General features: G+C 47.6%; 35 non-coding genes across 35 annotated transcripts; 14 read left to right on the top strand and 21 right to left on the bottom strand.

Annotated features, from left to right (window-relative positions):
* Positions 1–180: 180 nt before the first annotated feature.
* TRNAN-GUU (transfer RNA asparagine (anticodon GUU)) lies at positions 181–254 on the bottom strand. Its single transcript has one exon. It is a non-coding gene; the product is annotated as a tRNA-Asn (tRNA).
* A 207-nt stretch (positions 255–461) lies between these two features.
* TRNAG-GCC (transfer RNA glycine (anticodon GCC)) lies at positions 462–532 on the top strand. Its single transcript has one exon. It is a non-coding gene; the product is annotated as a tRNA-Gly (tRNA).
* Positions 533–2,158: 1,626 nt separating this feature from the next.
* Positions 2,159–2,229, top strand: TRNAG-GCC (transfer RNA glycine (anticodon GCC)). Its single transcript has one exon. It is a non-coding gene; the product is annotated as a tRNA-Gly (tRNA).
* A 71-nt stretch (positions 2,230–2,300) lies between these two features.
* Positions 2,301–2,372, bottom strand: TRNAW-CCA (transfer RNA tryptophan (anticodon CCA)). Its single transcript has one exon. It is a non-coding gene; the product is annotated as a tRNA-Trp (tRNA).
* A 248-nt stretch (positions 2,373–2,620) lies between these two features.
* TRNAN-GUU (transfer RNA asparagine (anticodon GUU)) lies at positions 2,621–2,694 on the bottom strand. Its single transcript has one exon. It is a non-coding gene; the product is annotated as a tRNA-Asn (tRNA).
* A 207-nt stretch (positions 2,695–2,901) lies between these two features.
* On the top strand, positions 2,902–2,972 carry TRNAG-GCC (transfer RNA glycine (anticodon GCC)). The gene has a single exon. It is a non-coding gene; the product is annotated as a tRNA-Gly (tRNA).
* Positions 2,973–4,599: 1,627 nt separating this feature from the next.
* Positions 4,600–4,670, top strand: TRNAG-GCC (transfer RNA glycine (anticodon GCC)). The gene has a single exon. It is a non-coding gene; the product is annotated as a tRNA-Gly (tRNA).
* Positions 4,671–4,741: 71 nt separating this feature from the next.
* On the bottom strand, positions 4,742–4,813 carry TRNAW-CCA (transfer RNA tryptophan (anticodon CCA)). Its single transcript has one exon. It is a non-coding gene; the product is annotated as a tRNA-Trp (tRNA).
* A 248-nt stretch (positions 4,814–5,061) lies between these two features.
* TRNAN-GUU (transfer RNA asparagine (anticodon GUU)) lies at positions 5,062–5,135 on the bottom strand. The gene has a single exon. It is a non-coding gene; the product is annotated as a tRNA-Asn (tRNA).
* A 207-nt stretch (positions 5,136–5,342) lies between these two features.
* TRNAG-GCC (transfer RNA glycine (anticodon GCC)) lies at positions 5,343–5,413 on the top strand. The gene has a single exon. It is a non-coding gene; the product is annotated as a tRNA-Gly (tRNA).
* Positions 5,414–7,166: 1,753 nt separating this feature from the next.
* TRNAW-CCA (transfer RNA tryptophan (anticodon CCA)) lies at positions 7,167–7,238 on the bottom strand. The gene has a single exon. It is a non-coding gene; the product is annotated as a tRNA-Trp (tRNA).
* A 248-nt stretch (positions 7,239–7,486) lies between these two features.
* Positions 7,487–7,560, bottom strand: TRNAN-GUU (transfer RNA asparagine (anticodon GUU)). The gene has a single exon. It is a non-coding gene; the product is annotated as a tRNA-Asn (tRNA).
* A 207-nt stretch (positions 7,561–7,767) lies between these two features.
* On the top strand, positions 7,768–7,838 carry TRNAG-GCC (transfer RNA glycine (anticodon GCC)). The gene has a single exon. It is a non-coding gene; the product is annotated as a tRNA-Gly (tRNA).
* Positions 7,839–9,591: 1,753 nt separating this feature from the next.
* TRNAW-CCA (transfer RNA tryptophan (anticodon CCA)) lies at positions 9,592–9,663 on the bottom strand. Its single transcript has one exon. It is a non-coding gene; the product is annotated as a tRNA-Trp (tRNA).
* A 248-nt stretch (positions 9,664–9,911) lies between these two features.
* Positions 9,912–9,985, bottom strand: TRNAN-GUU (transfer RNA asparagine (anticodon GUU)). The gene has a single exon. It is a non-coding gene; the product is annotated as a tRNA-Asn (tRNA).
* Positions 9,986–10,192: 207 nt separating this feature from the next.
* TRNAG-GCC (transfer RNA glycine (anticodon GCC)) lies at positions 10,193–10,263 on the top strand. Its single transcript has one exon. It is a non-coding gene; the product is annotated as a tRNA-Gly (tRNA).
* A 1,769-nt stretch (positions 10,264–12,032) lies between these two features.
* Positions 12,033–12,104, bottom strand: TRNAW-CCA (transfer RNA tryptophan (anticodon CCA)). The gene has a single exon. It is a non-coding gene; the product is annotated as a tRNA-Trp (tRNA).
* A 248-nt stretch (positions 12,105–12,352) lies between these two features.
* TRNAN-GUU (transfer RNA asparagine (anticodon GUU)) lies at positions 12,353–12,426 on the bottom strand. Its single transcript has one exon. It is a non-coding gene; the product is annotated as a tRNA-Asn (tRNA).
* Positions 12,427–12,633: 207 nt separating this feature from the next.
* TRNAG-GCC (transfer RNA glycine (anticodon GCC)) lies at positions 12,634–12,704 on the top strand. The gene has a single exon. It is a non-coding gene; the product is annotated as a tRNA-Gly (tRNA).
* Positions 12,705–14,457: 1,753 nt separating this feature from the next.
* On the bottom strand, positions 14,458–14,529 carry TRNAW-CCA (transfer RNA tryptophan (anticodon CCA)). The gene has a single exon. It is a non-coding gene; the product is annotated as a tRNA-Trp (tRNA).
* Positions 14,530–14,777: 248 nt separating this feature from the next.
* Positions 14,778–14,851, bottom strand: TRNAN-GUU (transfer RNA asparagine (anticodon GUU)). Its single transcript has one exon. It is a non-coding gene; the product is annotated as a tRNA-Asn (tRNA).
* A 207-nt stretch (positions 14,852–15,058) lies between these two features.
* On the top strand, positions 15,059–15,129 carry TRNAG-GCC (transfer RNA glycine (anticodon GCC)). The gene has a single exon. It is a non-coding gene; the product is annotated as a tRNA-Gly (tRNA).
* Positions 15,130–16,882: 1,753 nt separating this feature from the next.
* TRNAW-CCA (transfer RNA tryptophan (anticodon CCA)) lies at positions 16,883–16,954 on the bottom strand. The gene has a single exon. It is a non-coding gene; the product is annotated as a tRNA-Trp (tRNA).
* A 248-nt stretch (positions 16,955–17,202) lies between these two features.
* Positions 17,203–17,276, bottom strand: TRNAN-GUU (transfer RNA asparagine (anticodon GUU)). Its single transcript has one exon. It is a non-coding gene; the product is annotated as a tRNA-Asn (tRNA).
* Positions 17,277–17,483: 207 nt separating this feature from the next.
* TRNAG-GCC (transfer RNA glycine (anticodon GCC)) lies at positions 17,484–17,554 on the top strand. Its single transcript has one exon. It is a non-coding gene; the product is annotated as a tRNA-Gly (tRNA).
* A 1,626-nt stretch (positions 17,555–19,180) lies between these two features.
* On the top strand, positions 19,181–19,251 carry TRNAG-GCC (transfer RNA glycine (anticodon GCC)). Its single transcript has one exon. It is a non-coding gene; the product is annotated as a tRNA-Gly (tRNA).
* Positions 19,252–19,322: 71 nt separating this feature from the next.
* TRNAW-CCA (transfer RNA tryptophan (anticodon CCA)) lies at positions 19,323–19,394 on the bottom strand. The gene has a single exon. It is a non-coding gene; the product is annotated as a tRNA-Trp (tRNA).
* Positions 19,395–19,642: 248 nt separating this feature from the next.
* TRNAN-GUU (transfer RNA asparagine (anticodon GUU)) lies at positions 19,643–19,716 on the bottom strand. The gene has a single exon. It is a non-coding gene; the product is annotated as a tRNA-Asn (tRNA).
* Positions 19,717–19,923: 207 nt separating this feature from the next.
* TRNAG-GCC (transfer RNA glycine (anticodon GCC)) lies at positions 19,924–19,994 on the top strand. The gene has a single exon. It is a non-coding gene; the product is annotated as a tRNA-Gly (tRNA).
* A 1,769-nt stretch (positions 19,995–21,763) lies between these two features.
* On the bottom strand, positions 21,764–21,835 carry TRNAW-CCA (transfer RNA tryptophan (anticodon CCA)). Its single transcript has one exon. It is a non-coding gene; the product is annotated as a tRNA-Trp (tRNA).
* A 248-nt stretch (positions 21,836–22,083) lies between these two features.
* On the bottom strand, positions 22,084–22,157 carry TRNAN-GUU (transfer RNA asparagine (anticodon GUU)). The gene has a single exon. It is a non-coding gene; the product is annotated as a tRNA-Asn (tRNA).
* A 207-nt stretch (positions 22,158–22,364) lies between these two features.
* On the top strand, positions 22,365–22,435 carry TRNAG-GCC (transfer RNA glycine (anticodon GCC)). Its single transcript has one exon. It is a non-coding gene; the product is annotated as a tRNA-Gly (tRNA).
* Positions 22,436–24,046: 1,611 nt separating this feature from the next.
* On the top strand, positions 24,047–24,117 carry TRNAG-GCC (transfer RNA glycine (anticodon GCC)). The gene has a single exon. It is a non-coding gene; the product is annotated as a tRNA-Gly (tRNA).
* A 71-nt stretch (positions 24,118–24,188) lies between these two features.
* TRNAW-CCA (transfer RNA tryptophan (anticodon CCA)) lies at positions 24,189–24,260 on the bottom strand. The gene has a single exon. It is a non-coding gene; the product is annotated as a tRNA-Trp (tRNA).
* A 248-nt stretch (positions 24,261–24,508) lies between these two features.
* Positions 24,509–24,582, bottom strand: TRNAN-GUU (transfer RNA asparagine (anticodon GUU)). The gene has a single exon. It is a non-coding gene; the product is annotated as a tRNA-Asn (tRNA).
* Between the last annotated feature and the right edge of the window lie 55 nt (positions 24,583–24,637).

The raw sequence follows: 24,637 nt of genomic DNA, 5'->3' as shown, positions 1-24,637 counted from the left end.
CATATGCCTACAGTTGTATTACAGAGCTTGACCTTTTGTTTTCTATCCTAATTATGAAATTGACTGCAGGTGCCGAGAGAACGCAGAGAATTGAAATATTCAGGGAAAGGGTGTCCAGCAGGAGAGAGCAAAGGTATGTATCTGTTTTCCATTCAAGTGTTTCATTCAGGCAAAATAATACGTCCCTGGGTGGGCTTGAACCACCAACCTTTCGGTTAACAGCCGAACGCGCTAACCGATTGCGCCACAGAGACGAGTGACTACAGCATCTTTCCTTAGACTCAATATATATCTTGATATGTATGTGCCTGCCTGGAGCTTGTCTTATATAAGCCATCATCATGTGAAACTTTGGCGTTGTCATGTCTGCTGCGCACACTTTGTTCATCTGTGTACAATTTAAGTGTGTGCACCTGATCACTGTCTTGGACAGAGCTATGCCTGTGAACTCCCCATGTGAAGCATTGGTGGTTCAGTGGTAGAATTCTCGCCTGCCACGCGGGAGGCCCGGGTTCGATTCCCGGCCAATGCAAGGCTGCGTTCCTATGACTTTGTTTTCGAAAGGAAATTTATGAACTCAGTGGGGAATAAAATGGTAAGCAGTGACCCCGACGTGATTTGACCACGCAACCTTCTGATCTGGAGTCAGACGCGCTACCGTTGCGCCACAAGGTCCTTACACTTACAGCCTTCAAGCCAGATCAACAAATGCTGATGGCCTTTTGACTTATTTTCCCTCCTCATATGCCTACAGTTGTATTACAGGGCTAGGCCTTTTGTTTTCTATCCTAATTATGAAATTGACTGCAGGTGCAGAGAGAACGCAGAGGATTGAAATGTTCAGATAAAGGGTCTTAAGCAGGAGAGAGCAGAGGTACGTATCTGTGTTTCATTAAAGTGTTTCATGCCGGCAAAAAGGATACTTCCCTGGGTGGGCTTGAACCACCAACCTTTCTGTTAACAACCGAACGCGCTAACCATTTGCACCACAGAGGTTAATAACTGTAGCACAGTTCCTGAGACTCAATATATATCTTGATAATTGTGTGCCTGCCTGGAGCTTGTGTTATATAATGCGTCTTTATGCCATACAGCATTTCTCATTTGCTTAGTGTCTTGTTATTGTTGGACGTAATGATGAATAGACTAGTGTCTAATGGTCTTAGAGCCAGTATTACTACCGGTCCCAGTGTATGAGACACATACATGACTTTTCTGTTGCCTGCTTAGCATAGCTCCCTGCTCCTCTGTAGGTGTGCTACCAGCCAGTAAGGCGTGTGCCTTGCCCATCAGATGTGTTATGTTAGACTTGACTTCTCTGTGAGCAAAGTCTCCCTCCCATAGCAGGTGCTTTCTCTGAACTCTTGACTTGTAAGACTGCTGGGAAAGGCCCTCCCTAGCCCCTCACTCAGATAGATACATTTACCTTCAGAGCTCAGCTTTGGAGAAAGAGATTGGGGAGAGAGCAAATAGGGGAAGGCCCATGGTGCACATTTTATTTTACATAAAAGCTGGGGCTTGTGGGAGGACAGGGACAAGAGGGTTCTCAGGGAAAGAAATCCCAGGAGTATTGATGGCTAGGCCCTGAAACACAACAATCCCGGATTGGCAAGGCACAATATGCCTGTGCAACAGGCCTGACCCTAGGCTTCCGGAGTTCTTGGTCACAAAAGGCTCCAGTGATCTAAGCCCGACCAGGGCTGTGCCCGACCAGGGCTGTAGGCCGCGTTGGGAGCGCGTTAGGGACGCGTAAAGGGACGCAGGGCGCAGAACTCTGCCCGTTTCACCCCAGCATTTAGGGGAGGACACAGAATCTGGGAAAGCCAGTGGGAAGGATTTTCCAGGAGGAGAGTTCAGTGAGATAATCTGAAACACAATAGTGCTGGTGATCTGGCGGGTGCATTCTGTGAACCACTTTTGTCGGGAGCAGCCTGCCATCATGCCCTGATAAACACAACTCTAGTCCCAAGCCAGTGACCTCAGCAAATGCAAAGACATTCATAGTTATAGTCTCCTGCATCTGATTCTTGCCATCTTCATGTGAAACGTTGGCGTTATCATGTCTGCTGCGCACACTTTGTTCATATGTGTACAATTTAAGTGTGTGCACCTGATCACTGTCTTGGGCAGAGCTCTGCCTGTGAACAACCCATGTGAAGCATTGGTGGTTCAGTGGTAGAATTCTCGCCTGCCACGCGGGAGGCCCGGGTTCGATTCCCGGCCAATGCAAGACTGCTTTCTTTTGACTTTGTTTTCGAAAGGAAATATATGACCTCAGTGGGGAATAAAATGGTAAGCAGTGACCCCGACGTGATTTGAACACGCAACCTTCTGATCTGGAGTCAGACGCGCTACCGTTGCGCCACGAGGTCCTTACACTTACAGCTTTCGGAGCCAGATCAACAAATGCTGTGGGCCTTTTGACTTATTTTCCCCTCCTCATATGCCTACAGTTGTATTACAGAGCTTGACCTTTTGTTTTCTATCCTAATTATGAAATTGACTGCAGGTGCCGAGAGAACGCAGAGAATTGAAATATTCAGGGAAAGGGTGTCCAGCAGGAGAGAGCAAAGCTATGTATCTGTTTTCCATTCAAGTGTTTCATTCAGGCAAAATAATACATCCCTGGGTGGGCTTGAACCACCAACCTTTCGGTTAACAGCCGAACGCGCTAACCGATTGCGCCACAGAGACGAGTGACTACAGCATCTTTCCTTAGACTCAATATATATCTTGATATGTATGTGCCTGCCTGGAGCTTGTCTTATATAAGCCATCATCATGTGAAACTTTGGCGTTGTCATGTCTGCTGCGCACACTTTGTTCATCTGTGTACAATTTAAGTGTGTGCACCTGATCACTGTCTTGGACAGAGCTATGCCTGTGAACTCCCCATGTGAAGCATTGGTGGTTCAGTGGTAGAATTCTCGCCTGCCACGCGGGAGGCCCGGGTTCGATTCCCGGCCAATGCAAGGCTGCGTTCCTTTGACTTTGTTTTCGAAAGGAAATATATGAACTCAGTGGGGAATAAAATGGTAAGCAGTGACCCCGATGTGATTTGACCACGCAACCTTCTGATCTGGAGTCAGACGCGCTACCGTTGCGCCACAAGGTCCTTACACTTACAGCCTTCAAGCCAGATCAACAAATGCTGATGGCCTTTTGACTTATTTTCCCCTCCTCATATGCCTACAGTTGTATTACAGGGCTAGGCCTTTTGTTTTCTATCCTAATTATGAAATTGACTGCAGGTGCAGAGAGAACGCAGAGGATTGAAATGTTCAGATAAAGGGTCTTAAGCAGGAGAGAGCAGAGGTACGTATCTGTGTTTCATTAAAGTGTTTCATGCCGGCAAAAAGGATACTTCCCTGGGTGGGCTTGAACCACCAACCTTTCTGTTAACAACCGAACGCGCTAACCATTTGCACCACAGAGGTTAATAACTGTAGCACAGTTCCTGAGACTCAATATATATCTTGATAATTGTGTGCCTGCCTGGAGCTTGTGTTATATAATGCGTCTTTATGCCATACAGCATTTCTCATTTGCTTAGTGTCTTGTTATTGTTGGACGTAATGATGAATAGACTACTGTCTAATGGTCTTAGAGCCAGTATTACTACCGGTCCCAGTGTATGAGACACATACATGACTTTTCTGTTGCCTGCTTAGCATAGCTCCCTGCTCCTCTGTAGGTGTGCTACCAGCCAGTAAGGCGTGTGCCTTGCCCATCAGATGTGTTATGTTAGACTTGACTTCTCTGTGAGCAAAGTCTCCCTCCCATAGCAGGTGCTTTCTCTGAACTCTTGACTTGTAAGACTGCTGGGAAAGGCCCTCCCTAGCCCCTCACTCAGATAGATACATTTACCTTCAGAGCTCAGCTTTGGAGAAAGAGATTGGGGAGAGAGCAAATAGGGGAAGGCCCATGGTGCACACTTTATTTTACATAAAAGCTGGGGCTTGTGGGAGGACAGGGAAAAGAGGGTTCTCAGGGAAAGAAATCCCAGGAGTATTGATGGCTAGGCCCTGAAACACAACAATCCCGGATTGGCAAGGCACAATATGCCTGTGCAACAGGCCTGACCCTAGGCTTCCGGAGTTCTTGGTCACAAAAGGCTCCAGTGATCTAAGCCCGACCAGGGCTGTGCCCGACCAGGGCTGTAGGCCGCGTTGGGAGCGCGTTAGGGACGCGTAAAGGGACGCAGGGCGCAGAACTCTGCCCGTTTCACCCCAGCATTTAGGGGAGGACACAGAATCTGGGAAAGCCAGTGGGAAGGATTTTCCAGGAGGAGAGTTCAGTGAGATAATCTGAAACACAATAGTGCTGGTGATCTGGCGGGTGCATTCTGTGAACCACTTTTGTCGGGAGCAGCCTGCCATCATGCCCTGATAAACACAACTCTAGTCCCAAGCCAGTGACCTCAGCAAATGCAAAGACATTCATAGTTATAGTCTCCTGCATCTGATTCTTGCCATCTTCATGTGAAACGTTGGCGTTATCATGTCTGCTGCGCACACTTTGTTCATATGTGTACAATTTAAGTGTGTGCACCTGATCACTGTCTTGGGCAGAGCTCTGCCTGTGAACAACCCATGTGAAGCATTGGTGGTTCAGTGGTAGAATTCTCGCCTGCCACGCGGGAGGCCCGGGTTCGATTCCCGGCCAATGCAAGACTGCTTTCTTTTGACTTTGTTTTCGAAAGGAAATATATGACCTCAGTGGGGAATAAAATGGTAAGCAGTGACCCCGACGTGATTTGAACACGCAACCTTCTGATCTGGAGTCAGACGCGCTACCGTTGCGCCACGAGGTCCTTACACTTACAGCTTTCGGAGCCAGATCAACAAATGCTGTGGGCCTTTTGACTTATTTTCCCCTCCTCATATGCCTACAGTTGTATTACAGAGCTTGACCTTTTGTTTTCTATCCTAATTATGAAATTGACTGCAGGTGCCGAGAGAACGCAGAGAATTGAAATATTCAGGGAAAGGGTGTCCAGCAGGAGAGAGCAAAGGTATGTATCTGTTTTCCATTCAAGTGTTTCATTCAGGCAAAATAATACGTCCCTGGGTGGGCTTGAACCACCAACCTTTCGATTAACAGGCGCACGCGCTAACCGATTGCGCCACAGAGACGAGTGACTACAGCATCTTTCCTTAGACTCAATATATATCTTGATATGTATGTGCCTGCCTGGAGCTTGTCTTATATAAGCCATCATCATGTGAAACTTTGGCGTTGTCATGTCTGCTGCGCACACTTTGTTCATATGTGTACAATTTAAGTGTGTGCACCTGATCACTGTCTTGGACAGAGCTATGCCTGTGAACTCTCCATGTGAAGCATTGGTGGTTCAGTGGTAGAATTCTCGCCTGCCACGCGGGAGGCCCGGGTTCGATTCCCGGCCAATGCAAGGCTGCGTTCCTTTGACTTTGTTTTCGAAAGGAAATATATGACCTCAGTGGGGAATAAAATGGTAAGCAGTGACCCCGACGTGATTTGACCACGCAACCTTCTGATCTGGAGTCAGACGCGCTACCGTTGCGCCACAAGGTCCTTACACTTACAGCCTTCAAGCCAGATCAACAAATGCTGATGGCCTTTTGACTTATTTTCCCCTCCTCATATGCCTACAGTTGTATTACAGGGCTAGGCCTTTTGTTTTCTATCCTAATTATGAAATTGACTGCAGGTGCAGAGAGAACGCAGAGGATTGAAATGTTCAGATAAAGGGTCTTAAGCAGGAGAGAGCAGAGGTACGTATCTGTGTTTCATTAAAGTGTTTCATGCCGGCAAAAAGGATACTTCCCTGGGTGGGCTTGAACCACCAACCTTTCTGTTAACAACCGAACGCGCTAACCATTTGCACCACAGAGGTTAATAACTGTAGCACAGTTCCTGAGACTCAATATATATCTTGATAATTGTGGTCCTGCCTGGAGCTTGTGTTATATAATGCGTCTTTATGCCATACAGCATTTCTCATTTGCTTAGTGTCTTGTTATTGTTGGACGTAATGATGAATAGACTACTGTCTAATGGTCTTAGAGCCAGTATTACTACCGGTCCCAGTGTATGAGACACATACATGACTTTTCTGTTGCCTGCTTAGTATAGCTCCCTGCTCCTCTGTAGGTGTGCTACCAGCCAGTAAGGCGTGTGCCTTGCCCATCAGATGTGTTATGTTAGACTTGACTTCTCTGTGAGCAAAGTCTCCCTCCCATAGCAGGTGCTTTCTCTGAACTCTTGACTTGTAAGACTGCTGGGAAAGGCCCTCCCTAGCCCCTCACTCAGATAGATACATTTACCTTCAGAGCTCAGCTTTGGAGAAAGAGATTGGGGAGAGAGCAAATAGGGGAAGGCCCATGGTGCACACTTTATTTTACATAAAAGCTGGGGCTTGTGGGAGGACAGGGACAAGAGGGTTCTCAGGGAAAGAAATCCCAGGAGTATTGATGGCTAGGCCCTGAAACACAACAATCCCGGATTGGCAAGGCACAATATGCCTGTGCAACAGGCCTGACCCTAGGCTTCCGGAGTTCTTGGTCACAAAAGGCTCCAGTGATCTAAGCCCGACCAGGGCTGTAGGCCGCGTTGGGAGCGCGTTAGGGACGCGTAAAGGGACGCAGGGCGCAGAACTCTGCCCGTTTCACCCCAGCATTTAGGGGAGGACACAGAATCTGGGAAAGCCAGTGGGAAGGATTTTCCAGGAGGAGAGTTCAGTGAGATAATCTGAAACACAATAGTGCTGGTGATCTGGCGGGTGCATTCTGTGAACCACTTTTGTCGGGAGCAGCCTGCCATCATGCCCTGATAAACACAACTCTAGTCCCAAGCCAGTGACCTCAGCAAATGCAAAGACATTCATAGTTATAGTCTCCTGCATCTGATTCTTGCCATCTTCATGTGAAACGTTGGCGTTATCATGTCTGCTGCGCACACTTTGTTCATATGTGTACAATTTAAGTGTGTGCACCTGATCACTGTCTTGGGCAGAGCTCTGCCTGTGAACAACCCATGTGAAGCATTGGTGGTTCAGTGGTAGAATTCTCGCCTGCCACGCGGGAGGCCCGGGTTCGATTCCCAGCCAATGCAAGACTGCTTTCTTTTGACTTTGTTTTCGAAAGGAAATATATGACCTCAGTGGGGAATAAAATGGTAAGCAGTGACCCCGACGTGATTTGAACACGCAACCTTCTGATCTGGAGTCAGACGCGCTACCGTTGCGCCACGAGGTCCTTACACTTACAGCTTTCGGAGCCAGATCAACAAATGCTGTGGGCCTTTTGACTTATTTTCCCCTCCTCATATGCCTACAGTTGTATTACAGAGCTTGACCTTTTGTTTTCTATCCTAATTATGAAATTGACTGCAGGTGCCGAGAGAACGCAGAGAATTGAAATATTCAGGGAAAGGGTGTCCAGCAGGAGAGAGCAAAGGTATGTATCTGTTTTCCATTCAAGTGTTTCATTCAGGCAAAATAATACGTCCCTGGGTGGGCTTGAACCACCAACCTTTCGGTTAACAGCCGAACGCGCTAACCGATTGCGCCACAGAGACGAGTGACTACAGCATCTTTCCTTAGACTCAATATATATCTTGATATGTATGTGCCTGCCTGGAGCTTGTCTTATATAAGCCATCATCATGTGAAACTTTGGCGTTGTCATGTCTGCTGCGCACACTTTGTTCATATGTGTACAATTTAAGTGTGTGCACCTGATCACTGTCTTGGACAGAGCTATGCCTGTGAACTCTCCATGTGAAGCATTGGTGGTTCAGTGGTAGAATTCTCGCCTGCCACGCGGGAGGCCCGGGTTCGATTCCCGGCCAATGCAAGGCTGCGTTCCTTTGACTTTGTTTTCGAAAGGAAATATATGAACTCAGTGGGGAATAAAATGGTAAGCAGTGACCCCGACGTGATTTGACCACGCAACCTTCTGATCTGGAGTCAGACGCGCTACCGTTGCGCCACAAGGTCCTTACACTTACAGCCTTCAAGCCAGATCAACAAATGCTGATGGCCTTTTGACTTATTTTCCCCTCCTCATATGCCTACAGTTGTATTACAGGGCTAGGCCTTTTGTTTTCTATCCTAATTATGAAATTGACTGCAGGTGCAGAGAGAACGCAGAGGATTGAAATGTTCAGATAAAGGGTCTTAAGCAGGAGAGAGCAGAGGTACGTATCTGTGTTTCATTAAAGTGTTTCATGCCGGCAAAAAGGATACTTCCCTGGGTGGGCTTGAACCACCAACCTTTCTGTTAACAACCGAACGCGCTAACCATTTGCACCACAGAGGTTAATAACTGTAGCACAGTTCCTGAGACTCAATATATATCTTGATAATTGTGTGCCTGCCTGGAGCTTGTGTTATATAATGCGTCTTTATGCCATACAGCATTTCTCATTTGCTTAGTGTCTTGTTATTGTTGGACGTAATGATGAATAGACTACTGTCTAATGGTCTTAGAGCCAGTATTACTACCGGTCCCTGTGTATGAGACACATACATGACTTTTCTGTTGCCTGCTTAGCATAGCTCCCTGCTCCTCTGTAGGTGTGCTACCAGCCAGTAAGGCGTGTGCCTTGCCCATCAGATGTGTTATGTTAGACTTGACTTCTCTGTGAGCAAAGTCTCCCTCCCATAGCAGGTGCTTTCTCTGAACTCTTGACTTGTAAGACTGCTGGGAAAGGCCCTCCCTAGCCCCTCACTCAGATAGATACATTTACCTTCAGAGCTCAGCTTTGGAGAAAGAGATTGGGGAGAGAGCAAATAGGGGAAGGCCCATGGTGCACACTTTATTTTACATAAAAGCTGGGGCTTGTGGGAGGACAGGGACAAGAGGGTTCTCAGGGAAAGAAATCCCAGGAGTATTGATGGCTAGGCCCTGAAACACAACAATCCCGGATTGGCAAGGCACAATATGCCTGTGCAACAGGCCTGACCCTAGGCTTCCGGAGTTCTTGGTCACAAAAGGCTCCAGTGATCTAAGCCCGACCAGGGCTGTAGGCCGCGTTGGGAGCGCGTTAGGGACGCGTAAAGGGACGCAGGGCGCAGAACTCTGCCCGTTTCACCCCAGCATTTAGGGGAGGACACAGAATCTGGGAAAGCCAGTGGGAAGGATTTTCCAGGAGGAGAGTTCAGTGAGATAATCTGAAACACAATAGTGCTGGTGATCTGGCGGGTGCATTCTGTGAACCACTTTTGTCGGGAGCAGCCTGCCATCATGCCCTGATAAACACAACTCTAGTCCCAAGCCAGTGACCTCAGCAAATGCAAAGACATTCATAGTTATAGTCTCCTGCATCTGATTCTTGCCATCTTCATGTGAAACGTTGGCGTTATCATGTCTGCTGCGCACACTTTGTTCATATGTGTACAATTTAAGTGTGTGCACCTGATCACTGTCTTGGGCAGAGCTCTGCCTGTGAACAACCCATGTGAAGCATTGGTGGTTCAGTGGTAGAATTCTCGCCTGCCACGCGGGAGGCCCGGGTTCGATTCCCAGCCAATGCAAGACTGCTTTCTTTTGACTTTGTTTTCGAAAGGAAATATATGACCTCAGTGGGGAATAAAATGGTAAGCAGTGACCCCGACGTGATTTGAACACGCAACCTTCTGATCTGGAGTCAGACGCGCTACCGTTGCGCCACGAGGTCCTTACACTTACAGCTTTCGGAGCCAGATCAACAAATGCTGTGGGCCTTTTGACTTATTTTCCCCTCCTCATATGCCTACAGTTGTATTACAGAGCTTGACCTTTTGTTTTCTATCCTAATTATGAAATTGACTGCAGGTGCCGAGAGAACGCAGAGAATTGAAATATTCAGGGAAAGGGTGTCCAGCAGGAGAGAGCAAAGGTATGTATCTGTTTTCCATTCAAGTGTTTCATTCAGGCAAAATAATACGTCCCTGGGTGGGCTTGAACCACCAACCTTTCGGTTAACAGCCGAACGCGCTAACCGATTGCGCCACAGAGACGAGTGACTACAGCATCTTTCCTTAGACTCAATATATATCTTGATATGTATGTGCCTGCCTGGAGCTTGTCTTATATAAGCCATCATCATGTGAAACTTTGGCGTTGTCATGTCTGCTGCGCACACTTTGTTCATATGTGTACAATTTAAGTGTGTGCACCTGATCACTGTCTTGGACAGAGCTATGCCTGTGAACTCTCCATGTGAAGCATTGGTGGTTCAGTGGTAGAATTCTCGCCTGCCACGCGGGAGGCCCGGGTTCGATTCCCGGCCAATGCAAGGCTGCGTTCCTTTGACTTTGTTTTCGAAAGGAAATATATGAACTCAGTGGGGAATAAAATGGTAAGCAGTGACCCCGACGTGATTTGACCACGCAACCTTCTGATCTGGAGTCAGACGCGCTACCGTTGCGCCACAAGGTCCTTACACTTACAGCCTTCAAGCCAGATCAACAAATGCTGATGGCCTTTTGACTTATTTTCCCCTCCTCATATGCCTACAGTTGTATTACAGGGCTAGGCCTTTTGTTTTCTATCCTAATTATGAAATTGACTGCAGGTGCAGAGAGAACGCAGAGGATTGAAATGTTCAGATAAAGGGTCTTAAGCAGGAGAGAGCAGAGGTACGTATCTGTGTTTCATTAAAGTGTTTCATGCCGGCAAAAAGGATACTTCCCTGGGTGGGCTTGAACCACCAACCTTTCTGTTAACAACCGAACGCGCTAACCATTTGCACCACAGAGGTTAATAACTGTAGCACAGTTCCTGAGACTCAATATATATCTTGATAATTGTGTGCCTGCCTGGAGCTTGTGTTATATAATGCGTCTTTATGCCATACAGCATTTCTCATTTGCTTAGTGTCTTGTTATTGTTGGACGTAATGATGAATAGACTACTGTCTAATGGTCTTAGAGCCAGTATTACTACCGGTCCCTGTGTATGAGACACATACATGACTTTTCTGTTGCCTGCTTAGCATAGCTCCCTGCTCCTCTGTAGGTGTGCTACCAGCCAGTAAGGCGTGTGCCTTGCCCATCAGATGTGTTATGTTAGACTTGACTTCTCTGTGAGCAAAGTCTCCCTCCCATAGCAGGTGCTTTCTCTGAACTCTTGACTTGTAAGACTGCTGGGAAAGGCCCTCCCTAGCCCCTCACTCAGATAGATACATTTACCTTCAGAGCTCAGCTTTGGAGAAAGAGATTGGGGAGAGAGCAAATAGGGGAAGGCCCATGGTGCACACTTTATTTTACATAAAAGCAGGGGCTTGTGGGAGGACAGGGACAAGAGGGTTCTCAGGGAAAGAAATCCCAGGAGTATTGATGGCTAGGCCCTGAAACACAACAATCCCGGATTGGCAAGGCACAATATGCCTGTGCAACAGGCCTGACCCTAGGCTTCCGGAGTTCTTGGTCACAAAAGGCTCCAGTGATCTAAGCCCGACCAGGGCTGTGCCCGACCAGGGCTGTAGGCCGCGTTGGGAGCGCGTTAGGGACGCGTAAAGGGACGCAGGGCGCAGAACTCTGCCCGTTTCACCCCAGCATTTAGGGGAGGACACAGAATCTGGGAAAGCCAGTGGGAAGGATTTTCCAGGAGGAGAGTTCAGTGAGATAATCTGAAACACAATAGTGCTGGTGATCTGGCGGGTGCATTCTGTGAACCACTTTTGTCGGGAGCAGCCTGCCATCATGCCCTGATAAACACAACTCTAGTCCCAAGCCAGTGACCTCAGCAAATGCAAAGACATTCATAGTTATAGTCTCCTGCATCTGATTCTTGCCATCTTCATGTGAAACGTTGGCGTTATCATGTCTGCTGCGCACACTTTGTTCATATGTGTACAATTTAAGTGTGTGCACCTGATCACTGTCTTGGGCAGAGCTCTGCCTGTGAACAACCCATGTGAAGCATTGGTGGTTCAGTGGTAGAATTCTCGCCTGCCACGCGGGAGGCCAGGTTTCGATTCCCAGCCAATGCAAGACTGCTTTCTTTTGACTTTGTTTTCGAAAGGAAATATATGACCTCAGTGGGGAATAAAATGGTAAGCAGTGACCCCGACGTGATTTGAACACGCAACCTTCTGATCTGGAGTCAGACGCGCTACCGTTGCGCCACGAGGTCCTTACACTTACAGCTTTCGGAGCCAGATCAACAAATGCTGTGGGCCTTTTGACTTATTTTCCCCTCCTCATATGCCTACAGTTGTATTACAGAGCTTGACCTTTTGTTTTCTATCCTAATTATGAAATTGACTGCAGGTGCCGAGAGAACGCAGAGAATTGAAATATTCAGGGAAAGGGTGTCCAGCAGGAGAGAGCAAAGGTATGTATCTGTTTTCCATTCAAGTGTTTCATTCAGGCAAAATAATACGTCCCTGGGTGGGCTTGAACCACCAACCTTTCGGTTAACAGCCGAACGCGCTAACCGATTGCGCCACAGAGACGAGTGACTACAGCATCTTTCCTTAGACTCAATATATATCTTGATATGTATGTGCCTGCCTGGAGCTTGTCTTATATAAGCCATCATCATGTGAAACTTTGGCGTTGTCATGTCTGCTGCGCACACTTTGTTCATATGTGTACAATTTAAGTGTGTGCACCTGATCACTGTCTTGGACAGAGCTATGCCTGTGAACTCCCCATGTGAAGCATTGGTGGTTCAGTGGTAGAATTCTCGCCTGCCACGCGGGAGGCCCGGGTTCGATTCCCGGCCAATGCAAGGCTGCGTTCCTTTGACTTTGTTTTCGAAAGGAAATATATGAACTCAGTGGGGACTAAAATGGTAAGCAGTGACCCCGACGTGATTTGACCACGCAACCTTCTGATCTGGAGTCAGACGCGCTACCGTTGCGCCACAAGGTCCTTACACTTACAGCCTTCAAGCCAGATCAACAAATGCTGATGGCCTTTTGACTTATTTTCCCCTCCTCATATGCCTACAGTTGTATTACAGGGCTAGGCCTTTTGTTTTCTATCCTAATTATGAAATTGACTGCAGGTGCAGAGAGAACGCAGAGGATTGAAATGTTCAGATAAAGGGTCTTAAGCAGGAGAGAGCAGAGGTACGTATCTGTGTTTCATTAAAGTGTTTCATGCCGGCAAAAAGGATACTTCCCTGGGTGGGCTTGGACCACCAACCTTTCTGTTAACAACCGAACGCGCTAACCATTTGCACCACAGAGGTTAATAACTGTAGCACAGTTCCTGAGACTCAATATATATCTTGATAATTGTATGCCTGCCTGGAGCTTGTGTTATATAATGCGTCTTTATGCCATACAGCATTTCTCATTTGCTTAGTGTCTTGTTATTGTTGGACGTAATGATGAATAGACTACTGTCTAATGGTCTTAGAGCCAGTATTACTACCGGTCCCAGTGTATGAGACACATACATGACTTTTCTGTTGCCTGCTTAGCATAGCTCCCTGCTCCTCTGTAGGTGTGCTACCAGCCAGTAAGGCGTGTGCCTTGCCCATCAGATGTGTTATGTTAGACTTGACTTCTCTGTGAGCAAAGTCTCCCTCCCATAGCAGGTGCTTTCTCTGAACTCTTGACTTGTAAGACTGCTGGGAAAGGCCCTCCCTAGCCCCTCACTCAGATAGATACATTTACCTTCAGAGCTCAGCTTTGGAGAAAGAGATTGGGGAGAGAGCAAATAGGGGAAGGCCCATGGTGCACACTTTATTTTACATAAAAGCAGGGGCTTGTGGGAGGACAGGGACAAGAGGGTTCTCAGGGAAAGAAATCCCAGGAGTATTGATGGCTAGGCCCTGAAACACAACAATCCCGGATTGGCAAGGCACAATATGCCTGTGCAACAGGCCTGACCCTAGGCTTCCGGAGTTCTTGGTCACAAAAGGCTCCAGTGATCTAAGCCCGACCAGGGCTGTAGGCCGCGTTGGGAGCGCGTTAGGGACGCGTAAAGGGACGCAGGGCGCAGAACTCTGCCCGTTTCACCCCAGCATTTAGGGGAGGACACAGAATCTGGGAAAGCCAGTGGGAAGGATTTTCCAGGAGGAGAGTTCAGTGAGATAATCTGAAACACAATAGTGCTGGTGATCTGGCGGGTGCATTCTGTGAACCACTTTTGTCGGGAGCAGCCTGCCATCATGCCCTGATAAACACAACTCTAGTCCCAAGCCAGTGACCTCAGCAAATGCAAAGACATTCATAGTTATAGTCTCCTGCATCTGATTCTTGCCATCTTCATGTGAAACGTTGGCGTTATCATGTCTGCTGCGCACACTTTGTTCATATGTGTACAATTTAAGTGTGTGCACCTGATCACTGTCTTGGGCAGAGCTCTGCCTGTGAACAACCCATGTGAAGCATTGGTGGTTCAGTGGTAGAATTCTCGCCTGCCACGCGGGAGGCCCGGTTTCGATTCCCAGCCAATGCAAGACTGCTTTCTTTTGACTTTGTTTTCGAAAGGAAATATATGACCTCAGTGGGGAATAAAATGGTAAGCAGTGACCCCGACGTGATTTGAACACGCAACCTTCTGATCTGGAGTCAGACGCGCTACCGTTGCGCCACGAGGTCCTTACACTTACAGCTTTCGGAGCCAGATCAACAAATGCTGTGGGCCTTTTGACTTATTTTCCCCTCCTCATATGCCTACAGTTGTATTACAGAGCTTGACCTTTTGTTTTCTATCCTAATTATGAAATTGACTGCAGGTGCCGAGAGAACGCAGAGAATTGAAATATTCAGGGAAAGGGTGTCCAGCAGGAGAGAGCAAAGGTATGTATCTGTTTTCCATTCAAGTGTTTCATTCAGGCAAAATAATACGTCCCTGGGTGGGCTTGAACCACCAACCTTTCGGTTAACAGCCGAACGCGCTAACCGATTGCGCCACAGAGACGAGTGACTACAGCATCTTTCCTTAGACTCAATATATATCTTGATATGTATGTGCCTGCCTGGAGCTTGTCTTATATAAGCCATCATCATGTGAAACTTTGGCGTTGTCATGTCTGCTGCGCACACTTTGTTCATATGTGTACAATTTAAGTGTGTGCACCTGATCACTGTCTTGGACAGAGCTATGCCTGTGAACTCCCCATGTGAAGCATTGGTGGTTCAGTGGTAGAATTCTCGCCTGCCACGCGGGAGGCCCGGGTTCGATTCCCGGCCAATGCAAGGCTGCGTTCCTTTGACTTTGTTTTCGAAAGGAAATATATGAACTCAGTGGGGACTAAAATGGTAAGCAGTGACCCCGACGTGATTTGACCACGCAACCTTCTGATCTGGAGTCAGACGCGCTACCGTTGCGCCACAAGGTCCTTACACTTACAGCCTTCAAGCCAGATCAACAAATGCTGATGGCCTTTTGACTTATTTTCCCCTCCTCATATGCCTACAGTTGTATTACAGGGCTAGGCCTTTTGTTTTCTATCCTAATTATGAAATTGACTGCAGGTGCAGAGAGAACGCAGAGGATTGAAATGTTCAGATAAAGGGTCTTAAGCAGGAGAGAGCAGAGGTACGTATCTGTGTTTCATTAAAGTGTTTCATGCCGGCAAAAAGGATACTTCCCTGGGTGGGCTTGGACCACCAACCTTTCTGTTAACAACCGAACGCGCTAACCATTTGCACCACAGAGGTTAATAACTGTAGCACAGTTCCTGAGACTCAATATATATCTTGATAATTGTATGCCTGCCTGGAGCTTGTGTTATATAATGCGTCTTTATGCCATACAGCATTTCTCATTTGCTTAGTGTCTTGTTATTGTTGGACGTAATGATGAATAGACTACTGTCTAATGGTCTTAGAGCCAGTATTACTACCGGTCCCAGTGTATGAGACACATACATGACTTTTCTGTTGCCTGCTTAGCATAGCTCCCTGCTCCTCTGTAGGTGTGCTACCAGCCAGTAAGGCGTGTGCCTTGCCCATCAGATGTGTTATGTTAGACTTGACTTCTCTGTGAGCAAAGTCTCCCTCCCATAGCAGGTGCTTTCTCTGAACTCTTGACTTGTAAGACTGCTGGGAAAGGCCCTCCCTAGCCCCTCACTCAGATAGATACATTTACCTTCAGAGCTCAGCTTTGGAGAAAGAGATTGGGGAGAGAGCAAATAGGGGAAGGCCCATGGTGCACACTTTATTTTACATAAAAGCTGGGGCTTGTGGGAGGACAGGGACAAGAGGGTTCTCAGGGAAAGAAATCCCAGGAGTATTGATGGCTAGGCCCTGAAACACAACAATCCCGGATTGGCAAGGCACAATATGCCTGTGCAACAGGCCTGACCCTAGGCTTCCGGAGTTCTTGGTCACAAAAGGCTCCAGTGATCTAAGCCCGACCAGGGCTGTAGGCCGCGTTGGGAGCGCGTTAGGGACGCGTAAAGGGACGCAGGGCGCAGAACTCTGCCCGTTTCACCCCAGCATTTAGGGGAGGACACAGAATCTGGGAAAGCCAGTGGGAAGGATTTTCCAGGGGGAGAGTTCAGTGAGATAATCTGAAACACAATAGTGCTGGTGATCTGGCGGGTGCATTCTGTGAACCACTTTTGTCGGGAGCAGCCTGCCATCATGCCCTGATAAACACAACTCTAGTCCCAAGCCAGTGACCTCAGCAAATGCAAAGACATTCATAGTTATAGTCTCCTGCATCTGATTCTTGCCATCTTCATGTGAAACGTTGGCGTTATCATGTCTGCTGCGCACACTTTGTTCATATGTGTACAATTTAAGTGTGTGCACCTGATCACTGTCTTGGGCAGAGCTCTGCCTGTGAACAACCCATGTGAAGCATTGGTGGTTCAGTGGTAGAATTCTCGCCTGCCACGCGGGAGGCCCGGGTTAGATTCCTGGCCAATGCAAGACTGCTTTCTTTTGACTTTGTTTTCGAAAGGAAATATATGACCTCAGTGGGGAATAAAATGGTAAGCAGTGACCCCGACGTGATTTGAACACGCAACCTTCTGATCTGGAGTCAGACGCGCTACCGTTGCGCCACAAGGTCCTTACACTTACAGCTTTCGGAGCCAGATCAACAAATGCTGTGGGCCTTTTGACTTATTTTCCCCTCCTCATATGCCTACAGTTGTATTACAGAGCTTGACCTTTTGTTTTCTATCCTAATTATGAAATTGACTGCAGGTGCCGAGAGAACGCAGAGAATTGAAATATTCAGGGAAAGGGTGTCCAGCAGGAGAGAGCAAAGGTATGTATCTGTTTTCCATTCAAGTGTTTCATTCAGGCAAAATAATACGTCCCTGGGTGGGCTTGAACCACCAACCTTTCGGTTAACAGCCGAACGCGCTAACCGATTGCGCCACAGAGACGAGTGACTACAGCATCTTTCCTTAGACTCAATATATATCTTGATATGTATGTGCCTGCCTGGAGCTTGTCTTATATAAGCCATCATCATGTGAAACTTTGGCGTTGTCATGTCTGCTGCGCACACTTTGTTCATCTGTGTACAATTTAAGTGTGTGCACCTGATCACTGTCTTGGACAGAGCTATGCCTGTGAACTCCCCATGTGAAGCATTGGTGGTTCAGTGGTAGAATTCTCGCCTGCCACGCGGGAGGCCCGGGTTCGATTCCCGGCCAATGCAAGGCTGCGTTCCTATGACTTTGTTTTCGAAAGGAAATTTATGAACTCAGTGGGGAATAAAATGGTAAGCAGTGACCCCGACGTGATTTGACCACGCAACCTTCTGATCTGGAGTCAGACGCGCTACCGTTGCGCCACAAGGTCCTTACACTTACAGCCTTCAAGCCAGATCAACAAATGCTGATGGCCTTTTGACTTATTTTCCCTCCTCATATGCCTACAGTTGTATTACAGGGCTAGGCCTTTTGTTTTCTATCCTAATTATGAAATTGACTGCAGGTGCAGAGAGAACGCAGAGGATTGAAATGTTCAGATAAAGGGTCTTAAGCAGGAGAGAGCAGAGGTACGTATCTGTGTTTCATTAAAGTGTTTCATGCCGGCAAAAAGGATACTTCCCTGGGTGGGCTTGAACCACCAACCTTTCTGTTAACAACCGAACGCGCTAACCATTTGCACCACAGAGGTTAATAACTGTAGCACAGTTCCTGAGACTCAATATATATCTTGATAATTGTGTGCCTGCCTGGAGCTTGTGTTATATAATGCGTCTTTATGCCATACAGCATTTCTCATTTGCTTAGTGTCTTGTTATTGTTGGACGTAATGATGAATAGACTAGTGTCTAATGGTCTTAGAGCCAGTATTACTACCGGTCCCAGTGTATGAGACACATACATGACTTTTCTGTTGCCTGCTTAGCATAGCTCCCTGCTCCTCTGTAGGTGTGCTACCAGCCAGTAAGGCGTGTGCCTTGCCCATCAGATGTGTTATGTTAGACTTGACTTCTCTGTGAGCAAAGTCTCCCTCCCATAGCAGGTGCTTTCTCTGAACTCTTGACTTGTAAGACTGCTGGGAAAGGCCCTCCCTAGCCCCTCACTCAGATAGATACATTTACCTTCAGAGCTCAGCTTTGGAGAAAGAGATTGGGGAGAGAGCAAATAGGGGAAGGCCCATGGTGCACATTTTATTTTACATAAAAGCTGGGGCTTGTGGGAGGACAGGGACAAGAGGGTTCTCAGGGAAAGAAATCCCAGGAGTATTGATGGCTAGGCCCTGAAACACAACAATCCCGGATTGGCAAGGCACAATATGCCTGTGCAACAGGCCTGACCCTAGGCTTCCGGAGTTCTTGGTCACAAAAGGCTCCAGTGATCTAAGCCCGACCAGGGCTGTGCCCGACCAGGGCTGTAGGCCGCGTTGGGAGCGCGTTAGGGACGCGTAAAGGGACGCAGGGCGCAGAACTCTGCCCGTTTCACCCCAGCATTTAGGGGAGGACACAGAATCTGGGAAAGCCAGTGGGAAGGATTTTCCAGGAGGAGAGTTCAGTGAGATAATCTGAAACACAATAGTGCTGGTGATCTGGCGGGTGCATTCTGTGAACCACTTTTGTCGGGAGCAGCCTGCCATCATGCCCTGATAAACACAACTCTAGTCCCAAGCCAGTGACCTCAGCAAATGCAAAGACATTCATAGTTATAGTCTCCTGCATCTGATTCTTGCCATCTTCATGTGAAACGTTGGCGTTATCATGTCTGCTGCGCACACTTTGTTCATATGTGTACAATTTAAGTGTGTGCACCTGATCACTGTCTTGGGCAGAGCTCTGCCTGTGAACAACCCATGTGAAGCATTGGTGGTTCAGTGGTAGAATTCTCGCCTGCCACGCGGGAGGCCCGGGTTAGATTCCCGGCCAATGCAAGACTGCTTTCTTTTGACTTTGTTTTCGAAAGGAAATATATGACCTCAGTGGGGAATAAAATGGTAAGCAGTGACCCCGACGTGATTTGAACACGCAACCTTCTGATCTGGAGTCAGACGCGCTACCGTTGCGCCACGAGGTCCTTACACTTACAGCTTTCAGAGCCAGATCAACAAATGCTGTGGGCCTTTTGACTTATTTTCCCCTCCTCATATGCCTACAGTTGTATTACAGAGCTTGACCTTTTGTTTTCTATCCTAATTATGAAATTGACTGCAGGTGCCGAGAGAACGCAGAGAATTGAAATATTCAGGGAAAGGGTGTCCAGCAGGAGAGAGCAAAGGTATGTATCTGTTTTCCATTCAAGTGTTTCATTCAGGCAAAATAATACGTCCCTGGTTGGGCTTGAACCACCAACCTTTCAGTTAACAGCCGAACGCGCTAACCGATTGCGCCACAGAGACGAGTGACTACAGCATCTTTCCTTAGACTCAATATATATCTTGATATGTATGTGCCTACCTGGAGCTTGTCTTATATAAGCCATCATCATGTGAAACTTTGGCGTTGTCATGTCTGCTGCGCACACTTTGTTCATATGTGTACAATTTAAGTGTGTGCACCTGATCACTGTCTTGGACAGAGCTATGCCTGTGAACTCCCCATGTGAAGCATTGGTGGTTCAGTGGTAGAATTCTCGCCTGCCACGCGGGAGGCCCGGGTTCGATTCCCGGCCAATGCAAGGCTGCGTTCCTTTGACTTTGTTTTCGAACGGAAATATATGAACTCAGTGGGGAATAAAATGGTAAGCAGTGACCCCGACGTGATTTGACCACGCAACCTTCTGATCTGGAGTCAGACGCGCTACCGTTGCGCCACAAGGTCCTTACACTTACAGCCTTCAAGCCAGATCAACAAATGCTGATGGCCTTTTGACTTATTTTCCCCATCTCATATGCCTACAGTTGTATTACAGGGATAGGCCTTTTGTTTTCTATCCTAATTATGAAATTGACTGCAGGTGCAGAGAGAACGCAGAGGATTGAAATGTTCAGATAAAGGGTCTTAAGCAGGAGAGAGCAGAGGTACGTATCTGTGTTTCATTAAAGTGTTTCATGCCGGCAAAAAGGATACTTCCCTGGGTGGGCTTGAACCACCAACCTTTCTGTTAACAACCGAACGCGCTAACCATTTGCACCACAGAGGTTAATAACTGTAGCACAGTTCCTGAGACTCAATATATATCTTGATAATTGTGTGCCTGCCTGGAGCTTGTGTTATATAATGCGTCTTTATGCCATACAGCATTTCTCATTTGCTTAGTGTCTTGTTATTGTTGGACGTAATGATGAATAGACTACTGTCTAATGGTCTTAGAGCCAGTATTACTACCGGTCCCAGTGTATGAGACACATACATGACTTTTCTGTTGCCTGCTTAGCATAGCTCCCTGCTCCTCTGTAGGTGTGCTACCAGCCAGTAAGGCGTGTGCCTTGCCCATCAGATGTGTTATGTTAGACTTGACTTCTCTGTGAGCAAAGTCTCCCTCCCATAGCAGGTGCTTTCTCTGAACTCTTGACTTGTAAGACTGCTGGGAAAGGCCCTCCCTAGCCCCTCACTCAGATAGATACATTTACCTTCAGAGCTCAGCTTTGGAGAAAGAGATTGGGGAGAGAGCAAATAGGGGAAGGCCCATGGTGCACACTTTATTTTACATAAAAGCTGGGGCTTGTGGGAGGACAGGGACAAGAGGGTTCTCAGGGAAAGAAATCCCAGGAGTATTGATGGCTAGGCCCTGAAACACAACAATCCTGGATTGGCAAGGCACAATATGCCTGTGCAACAGGCCTGACCCTAGGCTTCCGGAGTTCTTGGTCACAAAAGGCTCCAGTGATCTAAGCCCGACCAGGGCTGTGCCCGACCAGGGCTGTAGGCCGCGTTGGGAGCGCGTTAGGGACGCGTAAAGGGACGCAGGGCGCAGAACTCTGCCCGTTTCACCCCAGCATTTAGGGGAGGACACAGAATCTGGGAAAGCCAGTGGGAAGGATTTTCCAGGAGGAGAGTTCAGTGAGATAATCTGAAACACAATAGTGCTGGTGATCTGGCAGGTGCATTCTGTGAACCACTTTTGTCGGGAGCAGCCTGCCATCATGCCCTGATAAACACAACTCTAGTCCCAAGCCAGTGACCTCAGCAAATGCAAAGACATTCATAGTTATAGTCTCCTGCATCTGATTCTTGCCATCTTCATGTGAAACGTTGGCGTTATCATGTCTGCTGCGCACACTTTGTTCATATGTGTACAATTTAAGTGTGTGCACCTGATCACTGTCTTGGGCAGAGCTCTGCCTGTGAACAACCCATGTGAAGCATTGGTGGTTCAGTGGTAGAATTCTCGCCTGCCACGCGGGAGGCCCGGGTTAGATTCCTGGCCAATGCAAGACTGCTTTCTTTTGACTTTGTTTTCGAAAGGAAATATATGACCTCAGTGGGGAATAAAATGGTAAGCAGTGACCCCGACGTGATTTGAACACGCAACCTTCTGATCTGGAGTCAGACGCGCTACCGTTGCGCCACAAGGTCCTTACACTTACAGCTTTCGGAGCCAGATCAACAAATGCTGTGGGCCTTTTGACTTATTTTCCCCTCCTCATATGCCTACAGTTGTATTACAGAGCTTGACCTTTTGTTTTCTATCCTAATTATGAAATTGACTGCAGGTGCCGAGAGAACGCAGAGAATTGAAATATTCAGGGAAAGGGTGTCCAGCAGGAGAGAGCAAAGGTATGTATCTGTTTTCCATTCAAGTGTTTCATTCAGGCAAAATAATACGTCCCTGGGTGGGCTTGAACCACCAACCTTTCGGTTAACAGCCGAACGCGCTAACCGATTGCGCCACAGAGACGAGTGACTACAGCATCTTTCCTTAGACTCAATATATATCTTGATATGTATGTGCCTGCCTGGAGCTTGTCTTATATAAGCCATCATCATGTGAAACTTTGGCGTTGTCATGTCTGCTGCGCACACTTTGTTCATCTGTGTACAATTTAAGTGTGTGCACCTGATCACTGTCTTGGACAGAGCTATGCCTCTGAACTCCCCATGTGAAGCATTGGTGGTTCAGTGGTAGAATTCTCGCCTGCCACGCGGGAGCCCCGGGTTCGATTCCCGGCCAATGCAAGGCTGCGTTCCTTTGACTTTGTTTTCGAAAGGAAATATATGAACTCAGTGGGGAATAAAATGGTAAGCAGTGACCCCGACGTGATTTGACCACGCAACCTTCTGATCTGGAGTCAGACGCGCTACCGTTGCGCCACAAGGTCCTTACACTTACAGCCTTCAAGCCAGATCAACAAATGCTGATGGCCTTTTGACTTATTTTCCCCTCCTCATATGCCTACAGTTGTATTACAGGGCTAGGCCTTTTGTTTTCTATCCTAATTATGAAATTGACTGCAGGTGCAGAGAGAACGCAGAGGATTGAAATGTTCAGATAAAGGGTCTTAAGCAGGAGAGAGCAGAGGTACGTATCTGTGTTTCATTAAAGTGTTTCATGCCGGCAAAAAGGATACTTCCCTGGGTGGGCTTGAACCACCAACCTTTCTGTTAACAACCGAACGCGCTAACCATTTGCACCACAGAGGTTAATAACTGTAGCACAGTTCCTGAGACTCAATATATATCTTGATAATTGTGTGCCTGCCTGGAGCTTGTGTTATATAATGCGTCTTTATGCCATACAGCATTTCTCATTTGCTTAGTGTCTTGTTATTGTTGGACGTAATGATGAATAGACTACTGTCTAATGGTCTTAGAGCCAGTATTACTACCGGTCCCAGTGTATGAGACACATACATGACTTTTCTGTTGCCTGCTTAGCATAGCTCCCTGCTCCTCTGTAGGTGTGCTACCAGCCAGTAAGGCGTGTGCCTTGCCCATCAGATGTGTTATGTTAGACTTGACTTCTCTGTGAGCAAAGTCTCCCTCCCATAGCAGGTGCTTTCTCTGAACTCTTGACTTGTAAGACTGCTGGGAAAGGCCCTCCCTAGCCCCTCACTCAGATAGATACATTTACCTTCAGAGCTCAGCTTTGGAGAAAGAGATTGGGGAGAGAGCAAATAGGGGAAGGCCCATGGTGCACACTTTATTTTACATAAAAGCTGGGGCTTGTGGGAGGACAGGGACAAGAGGGTTCTCAGGGAAAGAAATCCCAGGAGTATTGATGGCTAGGCCCTGAAACACAACAATCCCGGATTGGCAAGGCACAATATGCCTGTGCAACAGGCCTGACCCTAGGCTTCCGGAGTTCTTGGTCACAAAAGGCTCCAGTGATCTAAGCCCGACCAGGGCTGTAGGCCGCGTTGGGAGCGCGTTAGGGACGCGTAAAGGGACGCAGGGCGCAGAACTCTGCCCGTTTCACCCCAGCATTTAGGGGAGGACACAGAATCTGGGAAAGCCAGTGGGAAGGATTTTCCAGGAGGAGAGTTCAGTGAGATAATCTGAAACACAATAGTGCTGGTGATCTGGCGGGTGCATTCTGTGAACCACTTTTGTCGGGAGCAGCCTGCCATCATGCACTGATAAACACAACTCTAGTCCCAAGCCAGTGACCTCAGCAAATGCAAAGACATTCATAGTTATAGTCTCCTGCATCTGATTCTTGCCATCTTCATGTGAAACGTTGGCGTTATCATGTCTGCTGCGCACACTTTGTTCATATGTGTACAATTTAAGTGTGTGCACCTGATCACTGTCTTGGGCAGAGCTCTGCCTGTGAACAACCCATGTGAAGCATTGGTGGTTCAGTGGTAGAATTCTCGCCTGCCACGCGGGAGGCCCGGGTTCGATTCCCGGCCAATGCAAGACTGCTTTCTTTTGACTTTGTTTTCGAAAGGAAATATATGACCTCAGTGGGGAATAAAATGGTAAGCAGTGACCCCGACGTGATTTGAACACGCAACCTTCTGATCTGGAGTCAGACGCGCTACCGTTGCGCCACGAGGTCCTTACACTTACAGCTTTCGGAGCCAGATCAACAAATGCTGTGGGCCTTTTGACTTATTTTCCCCTCCTCATATGCCTACAGTTGTATTACAGAGCTTGACCTTTTGTTTTCTATCCTAATTATGAAATTGACTGCAGGTGCCGAGAGAACGCAGAGAATTGAAATATTCAGGGAAAGGGTGTCCAGCAGGAGAGAGCAAAGGTATGTATCTGTTTTCCATTCAAGTGTTTCATTCAGGCAAAATAATACGTCCCTGGGTGGGCTTGAACCACCAACCTTTCGGTTAACAGCCGAACGCGCTAACCGATTGCGCCACAGAGACGAGTGACTACAGCATCTTTCCTTAGACTCAATATATATCTTGATATGTATGTGCC

This window comes from Lissotriton helveticus, chromosome 1_2 (genome assembly GCF_964261635.1).
Source record: "Lissotriton helveticus chromosome 1_2, aLisHel1.1, whole genome shotgun sequence".
In the NCBI taxonomy this organism is placed as follows: Eukaryota; Metazoa; Chordata; class Amphibia; order Caudata; family Salamandridae; genus Lissotriton; species Lissotriton helveticus.
The sequence above is the reverse complement of the archived record's forward strand: the minus strand, read 5'-3'. Positions and strand labels throughout refer to the sequence as shown.